The following is a 17,564-nucleotide window of genomic DNA, read 5'->3' as shown; positions in this document are numbered from 1 at the left end:
TCTAGGCATAAACCCCCACTGCACAATCCAGCACATCTGTTTACTTTAAAAGCAGTGAACACAAAAAACCAACCCCAGAGGGGCGGGTTCTGTGTCTGTCGACGGACATCAGAGAAAAATTTTATGGTAAGATCTTACAAAAATTGTATTTTCTCTACCGTCAGTCGACAGACGCAGCCTCATCTCCCTGAGCTGAGTAGGATGTCCCAAAGCAGTATAGGTATGAGGGGTGGGAAAAAAGCAACCAGAGAGTAACGTCAACTCCAAAAGACTAAACTTAGCCAATCGGGCAACATGGAGCTCCACCACACAGGAGCTCACCCAGAAAAAAGACCCCGAAGAGAAGTACAAACAAACATTCTCTTATGAAACATCCGAAGATACTAACAAATCCACCTTGTAAAATTTGGAAAAGGTGTGCACAGACGACCAAGTCGCTGCCTTACAAACTTGTACAACAGAGGCCTGATGGCGAAAAGCCCAAGAGGCACTCAGCGCTCTAGTAGAATGCGCCTTCACAGGGAAAGGAGGAACCTGACCTGAATAAGCCTGAACCATCTCGAAATGGTTGCAGCGGACGCAGCCAAACCTTTGCGAGCACCGTCCGGAAGGACAAAGAGAGAATCCGGCTTCCTGAAGGGCTCAATAACTGTCAGATAAACTCTGATCACCCAAACCACATACAGAGAGTGCAAGGCAACTACTTTGTGATTTTTAGGCTTAGGACATAAATCCGATGCCACCTTAGGAAGAAAAGATTAGGTCGGAGGACCACTTTATCCCGGTGGACCACCAAATAAGGCGAGCGACAGGACAATGCCGCCAACTCAGAGACTCTGCTGGCAGAAGTGATAGCCACTAGAAAGGCAACCTTCTGCGACAAAGAAAGCAGAGAAATCGCCCTAATATTCTCAAAAGGAGGCTTTTGAAGAACAGACAAAACCAGATTAAGATCCCACGGAGGCAACGGGGATCTCCTCGGAGGGGCCAGATGACGCACCCCCTGAATGAAGGTGCGACTCAAACTAGGAGTAGGCAACGGACGTTGGAAGTAAATAGCCAAGGCCGACACCTGGTCCTTGATAGTCCCCAACGCCAAGCGCTGCTCAACCCCTTTTTTCAAAAAGGCCAGAAACCTAGCTATCGAAAAAAGAGCAAGGGTGCAGCTGCAGCGATTCACACCATGAAATGTACGATTTCCACGTACGATGATAGATCTTCCTAGAGGTCGATTTCCTGGCCTTCAAAAGGGTAGGAATCACCGAATCAGAGAGACCTCTAACCCTCAACACCTTGCTTTCAACAGCCAAGCCGTTGAAGCCAGCGACCGTAAAGCAGGATGGAAGATCGGTCCTTGAGATGAAAGATATTCCCGCAGAGGAAGACGCCATGGAGGATCCACAACCATTTTTACCAGTTCTGCGTACCAAGACAGCCGAGGCTAGTCTGGAGCCAGCAGAATGACCGGAATGCCTTCCGTCGCCACCCGGTGAAGAAACCTCGGCAGGAGAACGAGCGGAGGGAAGGCATATAACAGGCAATACCAACCCCAAGGAGCCACCAGACTATCTGTGGCGTCGGTTAGAGGATCCCGAGACCTGGCCACAAACCTCTGAACTTTCCTGTTAAGGCGAGATGCGAACAGATCCACTTCCGGAGCCCTCCATCAGGCACACAGGAGATGAAACACCTCCAGATGCAGGGACCACTCCCCCTGATCCAACACCTGACGACTTAGGTAATCCGCTTGCCAATTCTCCACACTTGGGATGTGGACCGCGGAAAGAGCCGGAACATTGTGTTCCACCCATACCAGAATCTCGGCCACCTCCTTGGGTGCCAGGGCACTCCTGGTGCCCCCTTGATAAATGATGTAAGCCACGGCTGTGGCATTGTCCGCCTGGACCCTAACCGGAGAGCCACGTAGCCAACTCGTCCAATGAAGCAGGCAGAGTGTGATTGCTCTCTCAGCTCCAAGATACTGATCGGCAAGAAAGACTCTTCTGTCGTCCAAGTTCCCTGGGCACAGGGCTTCCCCAGCACTCCACCCCAGCCTGACAGGCTGGCGTCCATGGTGACCATCATCCAAAACACCGGCAGGAAGGACTTGCCCTGGCACAGGACAGGTGACTGGGGTCACCAAGAGAGAGCTGACTTCGTGAGATGGCTCAACCAAATCTTCTGGTCCAATGACCGAGGATCTCTGTTCCATTTTGACAGAATCTCTTTCTGCAGATGTCTAGTGTGAGACTGAGCAAGCGGGATCGCTTTGAAGGTCGAGACCATCAGACCCAGGGCCCTCATGCAAGCCCGCAAGGAGGACTGATCGGAGTCCATCAGCAACCTGACCGCCCCTTGCAAATTCTGAAGCTTGTCCAAGGGAAGGAAGACCCTCTCCAGAGCAGAGTCGAGGATCAGCCCCAGAAAGGTGTTCCGCACAGACGGAGTCAGGGCAGATTTGGTGACATTGATGGTCCACCCGAATTCCTGAAGGGTCCGAACGGTGATGGAGATGTTGTCTAGCAGATCCGAATAGGAAACTGCTCGCAACAGGAGATCGTCCAGATACCCCACAATGGAGTAAAAACTCTGGGAGCCGAAACGAGACCAAAGGGTAATGCCACAAATTGAAACTGCTCCTCTGCCACCACAAAGTGGAGGAATCGCTGGTGTCCCTCGAATATGGGGACGTGGCGATACGCATCTTTGAGATCAATGGAAGCCATAAAATCCCCCTGATTCAAAGATCCCACCACCGACCGAATGGACTCCATTCAAAACTTCTGTACCCACACAAAGCAGTTGAGAGCCTTGAGGTCCAGGATTGGACACACTTTGCCCTCCTTTCTGGGCACAGCGAGCAGGTTTGAATAGAAACCCGAGAGCGTTCCTGTTGGGGAACCGGCACAATCATCCCTTGAGCCAGGAGATCTCGCAAACCCTCCTGCAGTTCCTTCAAACGCTCCGGAGACAGGTGAAGATTTGACTGAAAGAACCTGTCCCCCGACAGGGACCGGATTTCGAACTTGTACCTGGACAAACCAGTTTGCGAACCCAATCGTCCTGAATGAAGTCCAGAGTTCCTGAAAGAAGCGCAGACGTCCCCCAACCCCTGAGCCAGGTTAGGGCACCCCTTCATGCTTTAGAGGACTTGTCTGCCACACCGGACTGACCAGCCCTGGTCTTGCTCCAGGACTTTTTAGCACCTCCAGAAGTTCTGAACGGATTACCTTTTTCTTGCGCCCCGGAGGCACGAAAAAAGCGTTTGGGAACAGAAAAGGAAGGACCACGCTTAGGACGGGGGGTGTCTTACCCTTTGAAGATTGAGGAAGAAGAGTACTCTTCCCGCCAGTCAGTCCCTTGATCAACTCATCTAATAAGTCGCCAAATAACCTGTCTCCCAGAAAGGGGAGATCAGCTAAGGTCTTTTTAGAAGCTTGGTCAGCCGACCAGTTTTTCAACCAAACCATGCATCTTAAAACAATGCCCACGGCCGAGACCCTGGCCACCAGGGGAGCCGCATCCATAGACACATCACGCAGGAACACCAGAGTCTGGTTCACCTGTTCCAGCTGTTCTGGAGGAACAGTCTCGGGGTCCAAAGACTCCCGCAACCCCCTAATCCATTCCGTCACAGTCTGTGAAACCAACACAGACACAAAAACCGGTTTCAAAATGGAACCGCCAGCACATGAAGATGGCGGGAAAGGGATTCCATCCGCCTGTCCACTGGATCCGTAAAAACTGGGGAATCCTCCACAGGCAGAAGGGTAGATTTGTTCAAACTGGAAACAGGATGGTCCACTTTAAGTGGCACCGTCCAACGGTTGGAAACCTTTTCAGCAAAAGGATACCGGCATTTAAAGTGTTTAGGCACCACTAACACGTGCTTAACACGCCGCCATTGGTCATTCACAATATCGTAAAAGGTGTCGGGACAAGGGAAAACCTTGCCAGATTTCTGAGACTTTTGGGAGCCAAAAGCCAAACACGTCGCTACCGGCGTGGGCTCATCAGCCAATTTTAAAGTATCCTGCACTGAAATAATCAGGGCTTCCACTAAGGCGCGTTCCTGTGCTGCAGCTGAAGAAGACAGATCCTCTTCACCATCTGACTGCGAGGACAGTGACCCCTCAGGTAGGGGGGCGTCCGGGGCGACCCCATCAGCCTCTGAATCAGAGGACACCTCCATAGAAGGAGAAGGCAGCGGCCGTTTTCGGCTTTCAACCTTTTTCATGACCAAATCAACTTTTGTCACCAGGCTTTCCAGGGCAGCTGAAATCGAGGCCAGCGACTGCGATCTGGACTGTCCGGGAGTCACACAGAGTGGGTCTGAGGGTGATTTTCCAGTTTGGGACTCCATAGTGCTGTCGCTTTAAAAGCGCCGATCGCGGTATCTACCACCGATCGCAGAGGTCTGCAGGGAACCCCTTTAAAACAAACTGATAGCAGAAAGTGTAAGGATATGCCCGCAGACCCCCAATACATTACCACCTCAGACACACTTCCTCCTGAATCTACCACAGCATGGAGAGAAAAGCAGGAAGTGACCTCTGCACAGCAGCAGGAAATGACCACACAGGAAGTGATGTCGCCTGATAGGGAAACACTGCCGACTATAGCACCAGGGATACACAAGGATGGACGCCCATAGGAAGCAATAGGAAGCTGCAGGAAAAATGGCTGCCCTATACAAGTCTATGGGGAAAAAATCTCATTGCCCACATCTAAGATAGCGGCACCCACAGTGCACCATGCAGCTAGGGACCGACACATGAAGGCCTCAGGAACCACAACAGGGACCTGCAAGCCCAAGATACCATGTCACCCCATAGCGCCAGAGCACACCAGACACACAGTCTGGGCAGACCAGGGGGATCTCTTGGGAGGCACAAATCCCATTATCCCCAGGGGAGGGCCTACATCCCCCCCAAGACCAGCAGGGGCAAGGGGGGTACATTTATTCACCATACCATGGACCAGGTGGGCTCTGCTCCGGGCAGACTGCCTCCCACCAGACGTGGGGGTGCTGTCAGCTGATGGGTACGCTGCGACTCAGGGCGTTGCAGGTCGATGCGTCCCGGCGAGGCATCCGCTCGCAAGTTCGTCCCCCTTCGGACCCGGGGGCACCGTCGTGGCTAGGCCTAAATCGGAACTATAACCTGCTCACGCTCATAGGCTAGACTGGGGGGGACCATAAGGATCTAGATTTTCCAGTGCGAAGCCCCAACTGGCATCGTTGCTTGTAGAATGCCAGGAAAATTCTTCCCTGAACACTAGCTAGCAAGTGAGTAAAGATAAATAAAAGAAAATATTCTGAAAAGAATAAAAAACTGAGACCGGAGTCCCAGCAAGAAACCTAGGTCCTACTCCTTCTCTAGGCAGAAACAAACAGATGTGTTGGGCTGTGCAGTGGGGGTTTATGCCTAGAGGGACAGCCCCCTGGGCATGTGTATTCAAATTTTAATGCCTAGACTACTCCTGATGGGAGGAGCATAAACCCACTGAGCTTATGGAGATGAGGCTGCGTCTGTCAACGGAGGATAGAGAAATGCTGATTTTTACATTCATGTGAGAAGTGTCAGAAATGGCCAGGTTTTGAAGTGCTTAACCTCCCTGGCGGTATGATTATAAAAAATCCACCCCGAGTCACGCTCGGGATTACCGCCAGGGAGGTTAAGGATCACACCAAATATATATTTAACACCAACTTAAATCAGTGTAAGACAAGGGGCACGTGCAATACAATCATGTGCAAATTTCAAGAAAGAAAGTGCAAATCACATAGAAAGTTAAACACTTTGTGAACTTCGGTTTTGAGAAGTATCACTCCAATGACAAATTCCCAGACTGCCATGTGCTCACAATCCTTACCAGAAGAAATGACATCTAGGTTCAAGTTCACATACTAATGCCATAAAATACTACATTTTTGATTTTATGCTCCAATTCTAATGACAAACAAATGCTTCTCTGCATGGTTCCACAGCAGACAATTTTATTAGTCATAGGTAAACTCATGGATAATACATCCTGCATAGGGGAAATCAAAAAGCTTATATCAGAATAGTTGCATCTTATATTCAGTATAGTCCTTAGGCATCACCTGAATTGATCCAGAGATGGTATGATTGAAGCAATGGGATATGTTTTAAATGTATAATAGAACTGTATTTTGTTTTGCTCTAGCTTAAATTTCACATCCACAGAAGCAGCAGCACAGAGAAGGCTGTATTAGATCGATCTTATCCATATCCAAGAGTAGGTCACCAGAATCATGTGTCGCAATACCTGTCCACAATGGTCCCAAGGAATGGTGCTATTAGTGGAAGAGAATCACCAAAAAACATCCAGGAAGCAGTCAAGGCTGCTCTGTGGAAACCTTAAAGTGGAACTACAAGATATCCTTCCTTCTCCACGCACACCCATTATCTAAGGGCCTTGTATTGTATTTTTTTGTTTGTTTAAATTACTTTCTACTGTGTTTTTCGGCCTCCATGTACAGTGCCTTGAAAAAGTATTCATACCCCTTGAAATGTTCCACATTTTTGTCATGTTCCAACCAAAAACGTAAATGTATTTTATTGGGATTTTATGTGATATACAGTGGGTACGGAAAGTATTCAGACCCCCTTAAATTTTTCACTCTTTGTTATATTGCAGCCATTTGCTAAAATCATTTAGGTTCATTCTTCTTCCTCATGAATGTACACATAGCACCCCATACTGACAGAAAAACACAGAATTGTTGACATTGTTGCAGATTTATTAAAAAAGAAAAACTGAAATATCACATGGTCACAAGTATTCAGACCCTTTGCTCAGTATTTAGTAGAAGCCCCCTTTTGATCTAATACAGCCAGGAGTTTTTTTGGGAAAGATGCAACAAGTCTTTCACACCTGGATTTGGGGATCCTCTGCCATTCCTCCTTGCAGATCCTCTCCAGTTCTGTCAGGTTGGATGGTAAACGTTGGTGGACAGCCATTTTTAGGTCTCTCCAGAGATGCTCAATTGGGTTTAAGTCAGGGCTCTGGCTGGGCCATTCAAGAACAGTCACAGAGTTGTTGTGAAGCCACTCCTTCGTTATTTTAGCTGTGTGCTTTGGGTCATTGTCTTGTTGGAAGGTAAACCTTCGGCCCAGTCTGAGGTCCAGAGCACTCTGGAGAAGGTTTTTGTCCAGGATATCCCTGTACTTGGCCGCATTCATCTTTCCCTCGATTGCAACCAGTCGTCTTGTCCCTGCAGCTGAAAAACACCCCCACAGCATGATGCTGCCACCACCATGCTTCACTGTTGGGACTGTATTGGACAGGTGATGAGCAGTGCCTGGTTTTCTCCACACATACCGCTTAGAATTAAGGCCAAAAAGTTCTATTTTGGTCTCATCAGACCAGAGAATCTTATTTCTCACCATCTTGGAGTCCTTCAGGTGTTTTTTAGCAAACTCCATGCGGGCTTTCATGTGTCTTACACTGAGGAGAGGCTTCCGTCGGGCCACTCTGCCATAAAGCCCCGACTGGTGGAGGGCTGCAGTGATGGTTGACTTTCTACAACTTTCTCCCATCTCCTGACTGCATCTCTGGAGCTCAGCCACAGTGATCTTTGGGTTCTTCTTTACCTCTCTCACCAAGGCTCTTCTCCCCCGATAGCTCAGTTTGGCCGGACGGCCAGCTCTAGGAAGGGTTCTGGTCATCCCAAACGTCTTCCATTTGAGGATTATGGAGGCCACTGTGCTCTTAGGAACCTTAAGTGCAGCAGAAATATTTTTGTAACCTTGGCCAGATCTGTGCCTTGCCACAATTCTGTCTCTGAGCTCTTCAGGCAGTTCCTTTGACCTCATGATTCTCATTTGCTCTGACATGCATTGTGATCTGGAAGGTCTTATATAGACAGGTGTGTGGCTTTCCTAATCAAGTCCAATCAGTATAATCAAACACAGCTGGACTCAAATGAAGGTGTAGAACCATCTCAAGGATGATCAGAAGAAATGGAAAGCACCTGAGTTAAATATATGAGTGTCACAGCAAAGGGTCTGAATACTTAGGACCATGTGATATTTCAGTTTTTCTTTTTTAATAAATCTGCAACAATGTCAACAATTCTGTGTTTTTCTGTCAGTATGGGGTGCTATGTGTACATTCATGAGGAAGAAGAATGAACTTAAATGATTTTAGCAAATGGCTGCAATATAACAGAGTGAAAAATTTAAGGGGGTCTGAATACTTTCCGTACCCACTGTACCTACACAAAGTGGCACATAAGACCGCATTCACACTGAAGCGGCACGACTCCTGCACCACTTCGGGGGCAACCTGTGAAGTCCTGTGCACCGCGACTTTGGCGCGACTTGCACGGACTTCACATAATGGAAGTGATTGCAAGTCGCCTCGAAGTAGTACAGGACCCTTTTTCTAAGTCGGAGCGACTTGTGTCGCTCCTATTAGAACGGGTCCTGTACCAGTCAATGGGCCGCGACTTGTCAAGCTGACAAGTCACCTGATAAGTCGCGCCAGTGTGAATGGAGCCTAATTGTGAAGTGGAAGGAAAATTATAAATGGTTTTCAAAAATGTTTACAAATAAATATCCTAAAAGTCCCTGAGTCAATACTTTGTAGAACCACCTTTCGCTGCAATTTCAGCTGCAAGTCTTTTTGGGTAGGTCTCTACGAGCTTTGCACATCTAGAGAGAGAAATTTTTGCCCATTCTTCTTTGCAAAATAGCTTCATGCTCTGTCAGATTGAAAGGAGAGCGTCTGTGAACAGCAAAATTTATGTTTTCCCACAGATTCCCATTTGGATTTAGGTCTGGGCTTTGATTGGACCATTCTAACACACGAATGTGCTTTGGTCTAAACAATTTCATTGTAGCTCTGGCTGTATGTTTAGGGTTCTCGTCCTGCTGGAAGGTGAACCTCCACCCCAGTCTCAAGTCTTTTTCAGACTAACAGGTTTTCTTCTAAGATTGCCCTGTATTTGGCATCATCAATCTTCCCATTAACTTTGACCAGCTTCCCTGTCAAAGAAAAGCATCCCCACAACATGATGCTGCCACCACCATGTTTCACGGTGCAGATGTTGTGTTCAGGGTGATGTACATTGTTAGTTTATCGCCACACGTAGCATTCTGCTTTTAGGCCAAAAAGTTCAATTTTGGTCTCATCTGACCAGAGGACCTTCTTCCACATGTTTGCTATTTCCCCCACATGGCTTCTCGCAAACTGCAAACAGGACTTCTTATGGCTTTCTTTCAACAAAGGCTTTCTTCCTGCCACTCTATAAAGGCCAGATTTGTGGCGTGCACCACTAATAGTTGTCCTGTGGATAGATTCTCCAGCCTGAGCTGTGGATCTCGGCAGCCCGTCAGTTACTATGGGCCTCTTGACTGCTTTTCTTAATAATGCTTTCCTTACCTGGCCTGTCAACTTAGGTGGACGGCCATATCTTGGTAGGTTTGCAGTTGTGCCATACACTTTCCATTTTCGGATGATTGATTGAACAATGCTCAATGAGAGTGTTTGGGAGTGTTTTTTTTTATTTTTTAAAACCTAACCCTGCTTTAAACTTCTCCACAACTTTAGTCCTGACCTGTCTGCTGTGTTCCTTGGCCTTCATAATGCTGTTTGTTCACTAAGGTTCTCTATCAAACCTCTGAGGGCTTCACAGAAACGCTACATTATACTTATTAAATTATACACAGGTGGACTCTATATACTAATTAGGTGAATTCTGAAGGCAATTGAACTCACTAGATTTTAGTTAGGGGTATCAGAGTAAAGGGGTCTGAATACAAATGCATGGCACACTTTTCAGATATTTGTAAAAAATTTTGAAAACCATTTATCATTTTCCTTCCGCTTCACAATTATGTGCCACTTTGTGTTGGTCTATTACATAAAATCACAATAAAATACATTTATGTTTTTGGTTGTAACAATACAAAATATGAAAAATTTCAAGGGGTAGGAATACTATATTAAGGCACTGTATTTGTATCTGAGTTTTCAAATTTCTACTTTTGCCCTCATTTCTGTTTGTTTGGAATGAGCAGTGCACATTAGCTGCAGTCATGTGCACTGCTCTAGGCACACTAAAAATCCCTAGTTCATCTGAGGCACAAGCAAGAGAGTATGGATTTTCCCCTACACACAGTGGGACCATGGAGAAGGAACATAAACACCCTCTAACAGAAAGTTAGATCACAGCAGCAAGAAATATTTGGAGGAGGCTAAAAGGTACTTTTGTGAGTGAAGAATTCATAATGGAACATCATTTTATGTTTTTTTAAACCAGTTTAGTGTCACTTGTAGATCCATGGCAGGGCTCCCTTTCTTAAACACAATCTGGATATTTATTTTTGTTGGCGAGATGTCTTTCAAAATTAGCACTATCCCATTGGGACCACTGTGGACACTTCTTGCAACATAATGATTCTGGTAGTCAATTCTTGGATATTGGTAAGATCAACCCAACTATCTCTCTGCTTATGTTTTATTTTTTTTGAAGATTCTTTTTATTGTTTTTTTAAAGAAAAAGGTACAGAAACAGAGCCTCTGGGCATACCCCAGCTCAAAAAAAAAAAACAAAAAAGAAAAAAACATAACAATAACAAAAAACTTAACACATCCCAAAAAACATGCTGCTAGACTAGAGAGGATGTGGAAGTGCTCAAGCATGTTAAGCGGTATGGTGGTTGGGGGAGAAAACTCCTATCAACAACCTTAACTTTTGCTCATTTCCACTGTGCCAATATCCGTTGGCGCATAGGGAATTTGATTAATTTGGCAGGTAGTATAGTAACTTTACCATACCTTCAAAACATGGTTACCCAATTTCACCTATAGGGGCCATTTAAGGAATGTTAGTTGTAGGGAGGGTCATGCTGTTCTATCAGTGTGGTACTGGACTCTAACCAATTGTCCCACACCTTATTTAATTTTTTCGGGCAGCCCCTGCTTATATAGGTTTCTTTGTAAAGGGGGATAACAGAGATTACCAGCGACCTCCGCATACTCAGAGTAGGTGCAGAAGAGACTTTCCACTTAAGTAAAATGCTCTTTCGAGCGTAAAACAGGAGTAGGCTGATTAATGTGCAAACAGCTCTAGAATGGGCCAGAGCCTCCACCAGTCCCAAGATACAGACATCTACCGTCTGAGGTATAGGAACAGTAGTTAAACTAGTGATAAAAGTGAGAACACCCACCCAGAAAGACCTGTAGAAGAGGGCTGTGCTTATGTTTTAGATATGGTACTCATTTATGCTATGCAGAGCAAAACAACTTACACTTCCATTTTTAAACACAAACCCCATTGCTTGTCTCATACCATATCTGGATGTCCAGGTAATGCTTACAGATTATAAATACTGGCTGGAAAAAAAATCTTTACAAAATATACTGTTAAATATCCAATATGCAGGATAAAATGTTACACATGCATTGTCTGTAATAATTTATTTCTCTTCCTCACTCCATAGGAGATGCTCTGTATAGCTAGTTCCACCCTCTTTTCAGTGTGCTTAAGTCTTAATTCACCACATGCATACTGCTGCAGCTAGACATACTATGATTTTTTTTTACCTATATAATATTCATTGGGTATTAATCTGCACAAGCTTTGTTTAACGCTTTCTATGATCTGCAAGATGTCATTTGAATCGAGTCACTATCTGCTAATTCTACTGAGACGTAAGGTTACAGCTATCCCGCCACAACTGATCAGTTATAGAGATCACAATTTCAGTGCCTAAATTGGAGGGAGAAAAATAAAAACATTGTAGCTGCAGTCAAAAAATCATTTAAAGTTCAAGTCAAAAAAATCATCTATAGCTCTGGAATATACTGTGAGATGCCATATAGATTCTGGACATACAGCAGCATAAAGTGATAATAAACTCTTGCTAATAAAAATCCACTGACAGGCAGTCTTTTTATAACCAAAGAGACCCTAGTGGTCTCATCTGTCAAACATCTCACCTGCCTGTCAGGGGGTAATGTGATCTGAGCCACACATGCGCAGCTTCGATCACACGAGCAAGGCCCTCTGATTCCTACTTTATTAAAGTGTATTGTATTTGTACTGTCTACCCTCAAGTTGTTAAGTGCTGCGTAAACTGTCGGCGCTATATAAATCCTATAGAATAATAATAATTCACTGCCTGTCAGTGGGTAATGTGATCTCAGCCACACATGCGCAGCTTAGATCACATTTACGGCTCGCTCTGTGTGCTGCGATGGAACTCTCATGCACATGCAGGCTGAATCCCGTAAGGAAGACCAGGTGAAGATGGGAGTGCCAAGGAAGCCGTCACAGCACAGCGCCGAAGGGCTTAATTAGAAAGCAAGTGCATACTAGTAAATTATGACTTAAACCTGCAGGGGGACTGCTTTAAGACAGTGCAGCCATGGTCATAAAAGCCTATACATGCCTGCAAGCTAATCACAGCATCCTATAGCCTACAAGACTGTAACGGCACGTATACGCGATCAGAAAATCATACGAAAAATACAGCTTTCGAATCGATCATACGATAATCTGATCGTTAGTACACAGCTTTTCGAGAGCCGATCACGACAGTTCATCTTTATCCGATGGGACAAGCATGAAAATATTTCTGATACGATAACAGGTCATACAATTTTAGTTTAATCAGTATGGTTGTCGCTCGCTCAAAACTACAATACAAATACACTTCAACACATTACATCACTTCCAAATTTTTATTCTGTTCTACGAGAATTTTCGTAACTAGTTAAAAGTCTTTCATTTCGATATGAGTTCAGCATGCAAAAAAAAAAAAAAACGGATGGTAATTTGTCCAATAATATAAATCGTATGTACCAGGCATAACACTCCAGTGTATCCATACTCCATGTATACAGTAGAAGCTGCCTGCATTACTACATGACATTCTGATTTCTGCTCATAATACATTCTCAAACAAGACAGGAAGCTGCCTGTGTTTCACAAACAACCTACAGACAAACAGCCAAACAATTGATACATGCCAGTTACAGTATCTCAAAAAAGTATATACACCCCTCACATTTTGGTAAATATTTTATTATATCTTTTCATGTGACAACACTGATGAAATGATGCTTTGCTACAATGTAAAGTAGTGAGTGTACAGCTTGTATAACAGTGTAAATTTGCTGTCCCCTCAAAATAACTCAACACACAGCCATCAATGTCTAAACCACTGGCAACAAAAGGGAATACACCCCTAAGTGGAAATGTCCAAATTGGGCCCCAATATGTTAATATTTTGTGTGGCCACCATTATTTTCCAGCACTGCCTTAACTCTCTTGGGCATGGAGTTCCCCAGAGCTTCACAGGGTGCCACTGGAGTCCTTTTCCACTCCTCCATGATGACATCACAGAGCTGGTGGATGTTCGAGATCTAGCGCTCCTGCGCCATGCATTTGAGGATGCCCCTCAGATGCTCAATAGGGTTTAGGTCTGGAGACATGCTTGGCCAATCTATCACCTTTACCCTCGGCTTCTTTAGCAAGGCAGTGGTCGTGGAGGTGTGTTTGGGGTCGTTATGTTGGAATACTGCCCTGTGGCCCAGTATCTGAAGTGGGAGGGGGATCATGCTCTGCTTCAGTATGTCACAGTACATGTTGGCATTCATAGTTCCCTCAATGAACTGTAGCTCCCCGATGCCGGCAGCACTCATGCAGCCTAAGACCATGACACTCCCACCACCATGCTTGACTGTAGGCAGACACACTTGTCTTTGTACTCCTCACCTGGTTGCCGCCACACAAGCTTGACACAACCTGAAAAAAATAAGTTTATCTTGGTTTCATCAGGCCACAGGACATGGTTCCAGTAATCTATGTCCTTAAGCCCCGTACACACGTACCGATCGTCGGCGAACGATCGGCCGTCTTTTGTCCCCGGGCTGTCGGTGTCTGTTGAAAAGTGCAAAGACAGCACAAGAATTTTGTCCGCCGACTACAGCCGACTGCAGAAGTGATGTCATGTGATGGTTAACTTTCCCTGTGTTTTTTCTTTTCTGAGCATGCCCAGTCTTGCAAATCTGCGGTCTGTCGGCCGAATTCTGTACTGACTGCCGAACAATCAGCCGCTCTGGTGTCGGCATACAAAAATTTTAATGCTTGCATGACAGATTCTTTTCGGCCGAATGTGCGCTGTCGGCTGTCAGAGGCATCATACTAACAAGCCTACAATCGGCAGATCGGTCTTCGGCCGAAGCTTTTCGGCCGACGATCGGTACGTGTGTATGGGCCTTTAGTCTGCTTATCTTCAGAAAACTGTTTGCGGGCTTCTTGTGCATCATCTTTAGAAAGAGGCTTCCTTCTGGGATGACAGCCATGCAGACCAATTTGATGCAGTGTGCGGCGTATTGTCTGAGCACTGACAGGCTGACCCCCTCACCCCTTCAAACTCTGCAGCAATGCTGGCAGCACTCATACGTCTATTTCCTAAAGACAACCTTTGGATATGACGCTGAGGATGTGCAATCAACTTCTTTGGTCGACCATGGGGAGGCCTGTTCTGAGTGTAACCTGTCTTGGTAAACCGCTGTATGGTCTTGGCCACCGTGCTGCAGCTCAGGGTCTTGGCAATCTTCTTATAGACTAGGCCATCTTTCTGTAGAGTAACAATTCTTTTTTTCAGATCCTCAGATAGTTCTTTGCCATGAGGTGCAATGTTGAACTTCCAGTGACCAGTATGAGAGAGTGAGCGCGATAAACCCAAATTTAACACACCTGCTCCTCATTCACACCTGAAACCTTGTAACACTAAGGAGTCACATGAAAACGGGGAGGGAAAATGGCTAATTGGGCCCAGTTTGGACATTTTCACTTAGTGGTGTACTCACTTTTGAGGGGACATCAAATTTACACTGTTATACAAGCTTCACTACTTCACATTGTAGCAAAGTGTCATTTCTTCAGTGTTGTCACATGAAAAGATCTAATAAAATATTTACAAAAATGTGAGGGGTGTACTCACTTTCGTGAGATACTGTAATTCTTTCATTGTAAGGACGTCTCAGCAAAACATTAAAACTTCTGTGGAGGCTGAAACACCGCAAGAACCAAAATTATTTCCAGATCAGAAACTAAGAAAACAAAGGAAATGCTTGATTAAACCAAACTTTGAGGTTCAACAGAATTATGAAGATGAATATAAACAATTGCTGGTTGAGGTTACTCACTCATGGTCTAAAACTGTTGCATGTCTTTACTCTCTCTCAACTATTTCATGAGTACTTCAACTAGAGGTTGCTCTCAATTCATTGCTACTTATGAGAGTGATGAAAAGGCTGTGCCTTAAAGAGAAGATCCACCAAAAAGAAAAAGGGGAAGCTCCCCTTGTTTGCTTACACCCCCCCCCCCTCTCGGCTGCCACATTTGGCACCTTGGGGGGTGGATATCTGTCAAAACCATGTACCCACTCCTACTTCCAGGTCAGATCGCAGCAATCGTTGTGCAGCGATCTACAACATTTCTGGCCCCTCCTCCCCCCTCCTGCTGCCTTCACACAGGGAAGACACACAGGTCCCAGAAGAAAGCGGGACCATTCAGAAAGCTTAGCACGACTCAAGTATGCACATTAGGAAACAGGCTGTGAAGCTGCAAGGCTTCACTTCCTTATTCTCTTAGTGAAGATGCCGCTGCCTGCACCTGGAGCCAATGGACAGATCGGCTTGAGGTGCCGATATTGTGGGATCCCTAAACAGGTGGGGTGTCCTTGTATTAAATGTCAGCAGCTACAGTATTTGTAGCTGACTTCATTTTTTTTTTTTTTTTTTTTTTACAGGCTGGAATTCCTCTTTACTTTCTTAAAGCAGTACAATAATGAAGAGTCACAGAAAGCATTAAAGGGATTTGGAGAGTTTAATCAAGAGACAGATGGTTTAGTACAAGTGAAGACAAAGGCAGAAGTGGGAATCACACAATTATATAAATCTCATCACACTGCACCTGCAAGACACTCCCCAAAATCTGCCAAGTCTCTACAATCAAGATCTTCAACTCTCAGCCAACAATTAAAGCCCATGCTGGCGCAGAAGCTTCTAAAATTCAGTCAACCTTTGCCCAAAAGAAAGCAGAGGTAGAAGCAGAAGATTCACGCTAAAAAGCACAGATGAAAACCGAGATGGACGCAGAAGCTGCACACAAGAAAAAACAGGAAACAGAGGGACTGGCTGGAACACCAGCGATTTCACACAAAGGAAAAATTACAAAGAGAACAGGTAAATTTTTCATACAAGTACATGGTACAGCAGGCATATATCAGGAATATGAAATGCTAAGGTAACACTAAGTGCACAGAATGCGACATTGACAATCACATGCAGGCACTTAGTATATTTCAAGACAGTTCCTCTATGTTCACAGGTAAACCTCCCAAGGCAAATCATGGCAAGGAGAGCACAGACCAAAGAGCACCCCATACTCCAGATTTCTCTACATGTACAGAAGTCTGTGGAGAAAGTCTCTGTGACAAATCCAGTGCCAAAATATGCTTAGTCTGTGTATACCCCAAGGGTCAACCTGAAAAGGCTGTTAAGACTGAATACTTTTCTAGATGATCAGAGTAATAGATCTCTTGCAAGATCAAAGCTTTTTGACCTGTTAAACATAAAAGGAGATGCTTTACCATACACCCAGGGCACCTATGCTGGCATTACAGAAGTTTTAGGCAGGAGAGCCACTGGTCTTGTAGTAGCTCCCCTGAATAACAGTGTAAAAATACCATTGCCTATTGTCATCAAGTGCAACCAAATTCCAACCAACAGAGAGAACCCTACTTCTGTAGCTGCCTCTCAAAAGGCATAGCTAACCACAAAAGAGATCAGAAAAAAAAAAGAGAGACCACAACTGCCCTAGTGTGAAACCTTTTATTAACCGTAAGAAATGACAAACTGCACTCGCATTTAATTAGTATGCAGACATCTCCTTGACACCCCGCCTCAGTAGCACAAGAAGTCCATTCTGGTGGGATGGTATACACACTCAGCAGTAGGCTAACCACCTTACAACAGCCTCTTTCATCTAGGTAAGCTAGTGTGGCCGCCGCTGCCCCGCAGTGTGTGTGGGGCCTACGGCACACGTGCCTGTTTATCCACTAAACAGGTGCAGCTTACCACTAGACACGATGGAGCTACCAGTGGTGCGGGAAAGGAAGTGTACACTGGGTGCCGTGACAATGCATTTCAGACTCCTTTCTCAAGTCCTTTAAGCTGACCACAAACCAGCTCAACAGAAATGCCAATATTTTTCTGCTTCTTGGCAGAGACATGCCAAGGGCACACAAGGCACACCCACAAATCAACAGTCCACAACTCACCATATGCCCAATGCCTGGATCTAGGCTTGGTCATCATAGGCAACTGGGATAAAAAGTATATACACGGTGGCGCAGGCAGATAGCATAAACACTAGATGGTAGTCCATGGGGTAGCTATGTAGGCTACCCTAATAGTCTTTAATGTGGGAAGAGAAACAGTCCATGAACTCAAGGCCAGCCTAGTGGGGAGCAGAAGCAATCTCAAAACATGCAAGACACAAAGAGAAAAAACAG

General features: G+C 45.4%; 1 protein-coding gene across 1 annotated transcript in view; it reads right to left on the bottom strand.

The window, feature by feature from the left end:
- KAT6B (lysine acetyltransferase 6B) overlaps positions 1–17,564 on the bottom strand; it is a 367,576-nt gene that overhangs the window by 3,999 nt on the left and 346,013 nt on the right. The gene's annotated exons all lie outside the window — the stretch shown is intronic.

This window comes from Pelophylax lessonae, assembly GCF_965119305.1.
Source record: "Pelophylax lessonae genome assembly, chromosome: 9".
NCBI lineage: Eukaryota > Metazoa > Chordata > Amphibia > Anura > Ranidae > Pelophylax > Pelophylax lessonae.
This window is presented reverse-complemented; position numbering and strand designations above follow the sequence as displayed.